The sequence below is a fragment of the Amblyomma americanum genome, chromosome 2, assembly GCF_052857255.1.
Source record: "Amblyomma americanum isolate KBUSLIRL-KWMA chromosome 2, ASM5285725v1, whole genome shotgun sequence".
In the NCBI taxonomy this organism is placed as follows: Eukaryota; Metazoa; Arthropoda; class Arachnida; order Ixodida; family Ixodidae; genus Amblyomma; species Amblyomma americanum.
In genome coordinates, this window is record NC_135498.1 from 74,031,905 (window position 1) to 74,040,800 (window position 8,896).

At 47.6% G+C, this 8,896-nt stretch overlaps 1 pseudogene across 1 annotated transcript in view; it reads right to left on the reverse strand.

Annotated features, from left to right (window-relative positions):
* The window catches only part of LOC144121415 (uncharacterized), a 30,320-nt pseudogene extending 22,633 nt beyond the window's left edge, over positions 1–7,687 (reverse strand). Inside the window, exon 1 of the transcript XR_013312615.1 lies at positions 6,915–7,687. The product of XR_013312615.1 is annotated as an uncharacterized LOC144121415 (transcript). The remainder of the gene's footprint in view (positions 1–6,914) is intronic.
* Positions 7,688–8,896: the final 1,209 nt, after the last annotated feature.

Consider the following 8,896-nt stretch of genomic DNA (forward strand, 5'->3'; position numbering starts at 1 on the left):
GCTGGTGTTTGTAGCTTAGGCAGCGATGGCCAAGGCCCGTCTGCGACAACCGTCCCTGCTTCGCCAGAAATAAGGCTCCCGTTCTTTTCAGTACAACCTTTGTTCGTAAAGTTTCGAGATTGATTTATTTCTGTCTCTAAAAATTATTCCCCAAAACAAATGTTGGTGCGTATGTGTAGCGCCATCTTTCAGGCTAACCTGAGCTATTTATCTTAATTGCTGTGTCAGCCGGCAGATAGCACTACATGTAGAAAATTACGTTGTCGCTAGTCCACTGCGCTTTCTATTGTGAGTGAATGTGGAGAGATGGAAGTCCAACTCGAACAGCGTGTAAACATAAAATTCAGTGTGAAGTTTGGCAGGACAGCCAAACAGACACATGAGCTCCTTCGTGACGCTTACGGCAACGAGACATTATCGCGGGCGCGAGTTTTCGAGTGGCACGAGAGGTTCGTTTCAGGAAGAACGTCGGTGGAAGAGGACACAAGGCACGGGCGCCCTTCAACCTCATGGAATGAAAACAACGTGGCTAGGATCAAGGAAAACATACAGCAAAACCGTAACATTACAGTCCACATGCTATCAGAGGCTCTCGACATCAGTAAGGCAACATGCCACTAAATTTTTGCGTGAAAACTTGTGGAAACGAAAGCTGAAGGTCAGACTTGTGCCACACTCCCTCACACGAGACCAGAAGGACACGCGGGCATCAGTGAGCGCTGATTTGCTCTCCAAGGCAGAGAAGGATGCTGCAATTGTCGACATCATCATTGATGAAGACAAAACATGGTGTTTTCAATATGATCCTCAAAAAAGAGGCAGAGCGCCGAAAGACGGTCCACAAGCTCTCCGGCGCCGAGAAAGGTGCGGCGACAGAAGACCAAAACAAAGACAATGCTGACAGTTTTTTTTCGATGCTAGAGGTGTCATACACCACGAGTTCGTCCCACAAGGGCATACGGTGAATTAGGAGTTTTATATCCGTGTTCTCCAATACATGCGTGAATTACTGCGACGCCGTCGTCCTGACTTATGGACATCTGGACAAAGGAGCCTTCTGCACGATAACGCAAGGCCACACACTGCTCTCAGCGTTGCAAACTTTCTCGTCAAGCACATCATTACTGTACTTCTCCATCCGCCACACTCGCCAGGCCTCTCCCCATGCGATATTTTCCTCTTTCCTCATGTGAAGAGAGCCCTAAAAGGTCGCTGGATGGGGAGCGTGGGAGCCATTCAAGACGCCACGACAAAGGAGCTAACAGCCCTGCCAAAAGAAGCGTTTTCTAACTGTTTCCAAGACCTCGAGAAGCGTTGGAATTTGTGTACACACTGCAAGGGAGACTATTTCTCAAGGAGTGCTGCACAAATGATTTCAATGTTAAGCCAATTTTTTTTTAATGGACTCAGTCTTGTTACTTTACGGACAAAGGTTGTAGTATGCAGAGGGGGAGGACAAGTTGCGGAAACTCTTGGACGATCCTTTGCAATGATCATTACAATTTTAGAAGGCCTGTGACGAGGGTGACGACGTCGTCGCACCTTAGCGGCGGCTTCTTTGTGCGTGCAGTTGTCTCTTGTCATTTGTTTGGGCATCGCCCATTCCCTTTTCAAGCGAAGACAATCTTTTGAGACAGTTTCGTGAGGGCCGCGGCAATTGGCACGCTTAAGGACTGTTTCCTGGCAAGCATCGCCGCTGTGTGGCTGAGTACACTGTGGGCACACAGTGGAGAAATTGCACTACTCACGTGTCCTATCTTCATGCATTTCCGGCACTGGAAAGGCTTCGGGACGAAAGACCTAACTACATGCTGAAAGTGCCCAACCTTCACGTACGTTAGAATGCAGTTCCCTGGGAAAGTCAACTTGATACACTTTGTCCTCCCAAGGCGCTGAGCTTGCAGTATGGTTACACCGCCGGTTGTTGGTTGGATCAAAATGGGCAGATCAGAGTCGTGGATGGCCACGTCGACGTCATAAATGACGTCTGCCGTAGTACCACTGCCCAGAAGGAGATATGAACGTACGCTGATGACTCCGAGCGTATTGATGCTGCTAAAACTTTCAAGCGCGTTCCGGTCCACGACGTCAGTGGCGACGACATTCCTAAAACGATTCACCCTCACGTCTTTATTTGCTCCCGGTACGCGAGCCTCCAGGAACGCAGACGTGGCTTGCCTGTTGATATTATTGAGATTGTCGGTGGGAGTCTTGCACAAACAAGATATTATGCGCCGATGATCCTCACTCCGCGGTGATCGTGGACGTACTCGACGGCGACGAGTCCTCACCTTTGCGCAGTCGTCGTCTGTCCTTCCTGCTTAGGACTGTGATGAAGCCATCGTCAGCCAAAGAGTCATCACTGGTGGCCGAGTACACCACGGTGGCCTGGCTTCTTGCGTCATTCGGGAAGCCAAGACGTTTCCTCTGGGCGGCAACGGCTGACCCACCGCACTCAAGTCCAACAGCGTCCACTTCTATCATCGTTTCGTAAAAATTCAATCTTATTAGTAAGAAATTTTGTGACTGAGTACAGTACACAAGGCATAATTTCTGCCTGCACTCTGTCACGTACAAGCAATATCACATTAAAAACCAGCTCTTTGTAAATATACAGGCATTTATTTCATTGCGAAGAAGCAACAAAAGAAAGATAGACATTTGTGAAAGTTGGTATGGTGTTACAGATTCATTATAGTGTCACAGAAGATGTCACTACGGTGTCGTGGAGTGGTGTCAGATTCATATAGGTGTTAGATTTACTATGGCAGAAAAAAGGTGCCCGACAAAGAGACAGTAAATAGTAAAACGTTTCTTGAATAGAACAGCCCACGGACTCCGGAAATTATCATTGCAATATAGTGACAATAAATGCAGACGTTGCCCGAACACGTGAAAATGTGTTTTTCCGAATGGGCAGGAACGTTCTCCTAGAAACATAGAGTGCGGTGTAAGCGAGTCTTCATTGCCACCTGAAAGATATCTAACGCGCAGGAAAAAATACACAAGCTCAGCGTCGCCTCAGCGTCACCCGAAATTGTCTCAAGCTTTCATGTCGCATCTACAGAAGTGTTCTTCAACAGTTTCCCTGAGCATGCAGACAGAAAGGATTCTGAACTAGTGTACAAGCCATTGCATACCAATGGCCGAAGAGAATCTTCGGGCACTTACAAAAAATAGAGCACTTCACGAAATAATTTTTTCCAATTCAGCCAACGTACCTGACAGTAATGTGATGTGGATATGGGGCAGTTACTCAGTTAGTCCTCGTGTGATCGCGTATGTCTGAAGGAAGTTTGAGGCCGCGTTTGCCTGTTTGCCTTGTACAATGTTTCGAATGTTTCACAACTGTGTTTTAGTGCTCTAGCACTTACAGCGGCCATTCCCCGCATTTAGCCGCTGTGGGTTTTTCTGTTTGTCTCTCTGTTTGTAAGTCAGTTTGTTTGAAGCCTCTTTTGTCGCAGGCTGCGCAGCTGCCAACCATGTCAGACGGCAGTTCAATTAATCCTAAGAGGCTGTCGGGGAAGAGTAACCTAGATCGCAACCCAACCCAGGCAATCCAAGTCCCACCGATGGCAGCACACGCCATAGAAGGGCCGTGTTGGTCGAATGTTTTAGGGGAATCCCCCTAGGTGGAGTAGATTCCAATGAGTAATTACTCCTATATTACAAATCAACTCCATCTTGGGGTATTCCTCTAAACATTTGACCAACACTGTTCCCACTTCGAGTTATAGATCAATTCGCTCTCACCCTACCATATGCTTGCCGTCCCGGTTATCTCAGTTGGTAGAGCGACTGCTCCGGTGAAGCGGTGGCCCCGGGTTCGAACCCCGGAACAGGACGAATTTTTTTTTCGCAGCGAAGTTTCAGAGAAAGCTCTATAGCTTTCCTTTGTGTTTGGGTGGATGCCAATGAGTAATTACTCTCTTTTTGTGAGACACGGTTATGGACAGACTGAAAGTAATGGTTATTTATCCGAAGTGTAGCCAAATATTTCTTTTAAAGCCTTGCCATCGCTCCCATCGAGCAGTTAAAACTGCCACAGAACAGCAATGGGCAACGTTTATGACGGTAGCAAAAACGCTAATAGCCAAAAAATGCAAGCCTACCAGGGGGATGTGCGTATAAGTTGATTTTTATAATCCATACTTAAGATATTATAAAAATTACGTTCATGAACAACTTGCAGTTGAAAAATGTGCTTCTCCAGAATATCTGAATATTATTACTGCCTAAGATTCGCAACGATTACGATCCGTTTATTAGTGCTATATTTTGCAGTTTTCGGCAACGGCCGCGTGCTTCAAATTCATACCTCCGGCAGGTTACAGGTGACCTAGTGGATAGGGAGGCTGTGGCGAGAAAGGAGGAATCTGTAGCCGGCTGCCACGGCTAGAACCCATAAAGTGGCTGATGAAGGCGGAGGTATGCGCAACATGAAGGTGGTTCCACTAGGTGAATACAGGGCTACATGCCTAACCAAGAGCTATTACAGCTTTCACTGATTCCTACGCTAAGACGGTAAACCCAGGTCTACAAATATTTTGTAGTTATTGTTCAGCTATACCTGTAAGCAAAAAGATGTTATCATTATAATATTAGATTATGCACATGTGAGAAACTGAAAAGTGTGGAAGTGAACATGCGACCATTTTGGGCAGGAAGACAGCTGCTTTCGCCTTACCCGCAGTCTCCCTCACAGTTAAGAAGCAGTTGAATTTGCTCCTAATAAAATGAGATCTTAAAATGTGAACTGTCGTTGGGTTTCAAACACCAAATGTTTTTAATGCATGCTACTGCAACGGTTACTTCATGAAAGCGATTTTCGTAGCATATTTCTGACTTGTGCTGTTAGCTGGAGGAACCAAGCATAGGCTATGAGGCGGGCCGTCGAGGAGGGATCCGGATCAGTTTAGAACACCGGGGTTTCCCGCTGACGTGCTCTGAAGTCGCACAGCACGCATGATTTAATTTCTCTATTTCCCTCCATCTAAATACGGCTGTCGCAACCAGGACCCAATCCGGACCCGCGACAAATATACGAGCTTTAAAATGTATCTGCCAGGACACCCAGGATTAGAACCAAGTGGACTTCTAAATGTACAAAATAGCGTGTAATTATTTTTCTTATTCAGGCATGCAAAATAAACATATCTTCATAACTATATTAGTGAGCGCGCGTTTAAAAAGAAACAACGGAGTCTATTCCTAGAACCTTAAAAATTAACAAAGTAGAAAATGTTTCTTAGCGCTGATTAATACATTTTTCTTTTTATTCTTTAGCATGCTGCTTAGGTTAGAAGCAGTTGTTGTCACATTTGTAAGGCGACACTCGAACATGTTACATAACTAAGCATATACATTGTGCTGCTGTGTCAAAGGCATCAGGGGGGATGGGACTCCTCAGGCTTACTATGGGTTTTGCAGTCATCATCAAATAGGCACTAATCTTTGAAATAAAAAAACGCTCCTTCCATGATTGACCCTGGAAGCAGCAGCCGGGTACCAAAGCAAGTGAGCCACCGCGGAGGCGATAGAGTGAAGTAGCATTCAAACATCTGGACGACAAGTGGTGCTTCACGTCATGTCAGTGACGGTGAATTCTGGCAAAGGAGATCCCCAAAAAGAAGACAAAACAGGCCAGACCTTATCTCTACTCTTCACGCAACATTTTAGTGGAAGAAGTCAGCTGAAACACCCACTTTCCTTCATATATATGCACACTTTATTTCAGTTTCTTCACGCATATAAGATGATTCGCCGTATTCGATGTTTACTTCATTTCTTCTTTAACACACCATACTTTCTTATTGGGTGAATAATTTCTGGAAAAGAAACAGAAAAGTAATTACTGAATGTTCAATTAACAAAACACAGTTTAATAAATACGGTTGATGCGGTGTAAACTGTGTTAGCAAGTGGGCTCCCGTTTCTTGAGACTGTTGACACGTGACGCCTTCTGCATAGTCACGCAAGTTGAGCTGAAGCCAGGAATTTGTGGCACCCTCTGCGCTCAGCGGTGCAAACTAGTGCCACAGCGTGAAATTCTGGGAGTGTAACGCTCCGCAGAGCAAGGCTGCTTCTTATGCTATCCAATTTTTAAACATCATTTGTGATATTTTCTAATAAGTTGAAACGAGATGTCAAGGGGCCTACATAAGTCGGCAATATGCCATACCCACGTTGGCATTGGATCCAGCGTTTGATCAAGCGACAGTATCACACTCGAATGAAAGTTGATTAAGACGACGATTTTCGAAGCGCAGCGAAAAAGGCAGGTAGCTAAACACTCGAAATAAAGGCGGCAATGATGACTGAATGGTCCACAGCAGCGGCATGCGAAACTGATTCTTTGCGCCGCCACGACTTCAAGTGCCCATTGAGTTACTATTACTTTTGCTCCACGCCCTACTGAACATTGATCGATCTCCTGTTTTTCGATGACATAAGCGTTCCAATGCTAACACATTAAATGCTCTGCTTTATATGTATTGAAAGAATTCACAGCCGTATACTTACACTTCTTCTTGCGGAGGAGGGTGGTGTAGTCAAAAGGAGTGCCAAGACCATATCCGTAGTTCAGGCCGTAGACGCCAATGCCATGGCCGAGGCCGTAGTGGCCGGCACCATATCCGAGGGTTCCAACGCCATAGCCGTAGACTGGGGCAGCCTGGTAAGCAGCGAGAGCTGGGGCAGCGTGGGCAACAGTCGCAACGGCTGGAGCATGGTGGAAGGTGGTGGTAGCGACCGCTGGGGCAGCGTGGGCAACAGTGGCGACGGCTGGGGCAGAGGCCACAACTGGGGCGGACTGGAAGGCAGCGACTCGGGTCACAGCTGGGGCTGCGTAAGTGGCGACGGCTGGAGCAGCAGGAACTGGAGCAGACTGGAAGACATTAGTCAATGCTGGAGCAGAGAAGGAGGCCACAGCGGGGGCAGCCTGGTAGGTGGCATGGGAAACAGCTGGGGCAGCAGCAAAGACTGGGGCGGACTGGTACACCCTGGTGACAGCTGGGGCAGACTGAAAGGTGGTTACGCGGGAGACAGCTGGGGCAGCAGCGACGGTGGCAACAGCTGGTGAGGCGGCCACAACAGGGGCGGACTGGTAAACCCTAGTCACGGCTGGAGCAGCGAAAGCAGCGACTGCTGGGGCAGACTGGTAGGTCGTCACGCGGGATACAGCTGGGGCAGAAACGGTGGCAACAGCTGGGGCGGAGGCAACAAGAGGGGCGGACTGGTAGACGCTGGTCACAGCTGGGGCAGCGTGGGCCACAGTGGCGACAGCTGGAGCAGCGGCAACAACCGGGGCTGACTGGTAGGTGGTCACGCGGGACACTGCTGGGGCAGCAGCAACAGTGGCGACTGGAGCAGCGGCGTAGGTGGCGACAGCCGGGGCAGCGTGAACAGCAGTCACGGCTGGAGCAGCCTGGTAGGTAGTGGACACAGTACGAGCAACGGTTGGGGCGGCGACGGCGTAGCTAGCTCCTTGGCCATAGGCGAGACCGTGGCCCACTCCGAAGCCGGTGAGGCCGGAGTAGCCGATGCCGTGGCTGAGACCATAGCTAGCCAGACCAACGCCGTTTCCGAGGGTGTAGGCACCATGGAGGTTGCCATGGAGGAAACCAGCGAAGGCGCTGGTGGCCAGGGCCAAGACGACGCAGGCACGGAACTAAAGTAAAAAAAGCATATGATGGCGAAGCCACTCTGAATTCAGCAAAATTGGGTGTCATATTTACAAAGAAAACAACGAAAGAAAGTAAAAATTTTCTCATGATTTTTTGTTAATAATTAAGGTTTGTTACAGTATTTGTCGTCTATGCTTGAAGTAAACAGCTTTTGATGAAGGGGTTAGATTGAATGAAAGCTAAGGTGAATATAAAATTAAGCTTTTGGCCACTGGCTCAAAGATTACGAACCAGCAAGCGCAGCAGAGTGCAAGCTACTGGCTGCAAGGGCTGCATTGTTTTATTAATTCTTTTGTTTTAGACCGCCGGTATGCAAGGTACCTATTGATTGAAGCGGCAGTTTCTCAAAATAAAATGATATAATTATGAAAAACTAAGGACGTTGTATCAAAACTGTACGTGTATCGTAAAGGTTGAAAGAAACTGACGGCTGATTGTACATTTTAGTTCTCGGGCTTATAAAACTCAATACCCTCTCACGTCACTGCCTGCTGAGAACACGATTCTTTTCAGCACTGATGAATAGTGGAGCATTTTTCGCGCTAAAGTTTTCAAAGAAGGACCATGTTTTCTTACCATCATTATGTTGATTCTACAGTTGGCAAACCAGAGGCTACTGACGTCTGTGTGTGTCAGGGATGCTTATATAGTCCTCCTGTGCAGAGTGTCTGGTACTGTGAGAGAGAGCGAAAAAGCGAGAGTTAGTATGTAAAAGAGGGGCAGCAAATATAATACATTCTTGCTTTTTTCAAACTGTCGACGCGTGACGTCTCGTGGTTGCATAAAGTCCCTTAACGCAATGTCATTTTGGAGGAATGTGGTCCGACGCCTCTTTCCCCTGCGCCGTACTGCTAGCTTATGGAGTTCCCTTTCGCAGGTGTGCGGTTCTTACTGGTCGCCTTGAAGCCCAACGTCGTTTTTTTTTTCTATTCCGCAACGCTTGTGCAGCCACAAGCGATAAAGCGAGTCAAGCGAACCGAAGGTGAAGCGGATACAGCAGTGTACGCATATTATAGCGAGAATTGACAAGAGGGGAGACATGCCAGTTTGGCATAGCGTAAAGCGTACAGTCGGGCATTCACGTTTTCCGATCGTCATTGATTTTGAGGAAAGCGAAATACGTGGACAACCTGCCGGAGCACGTTGAACGGCCTTTGAATCGGGCATTTTTTTTCTCTTTAAGTCAGCGTGCGAGGACTAAGCACGTTTGA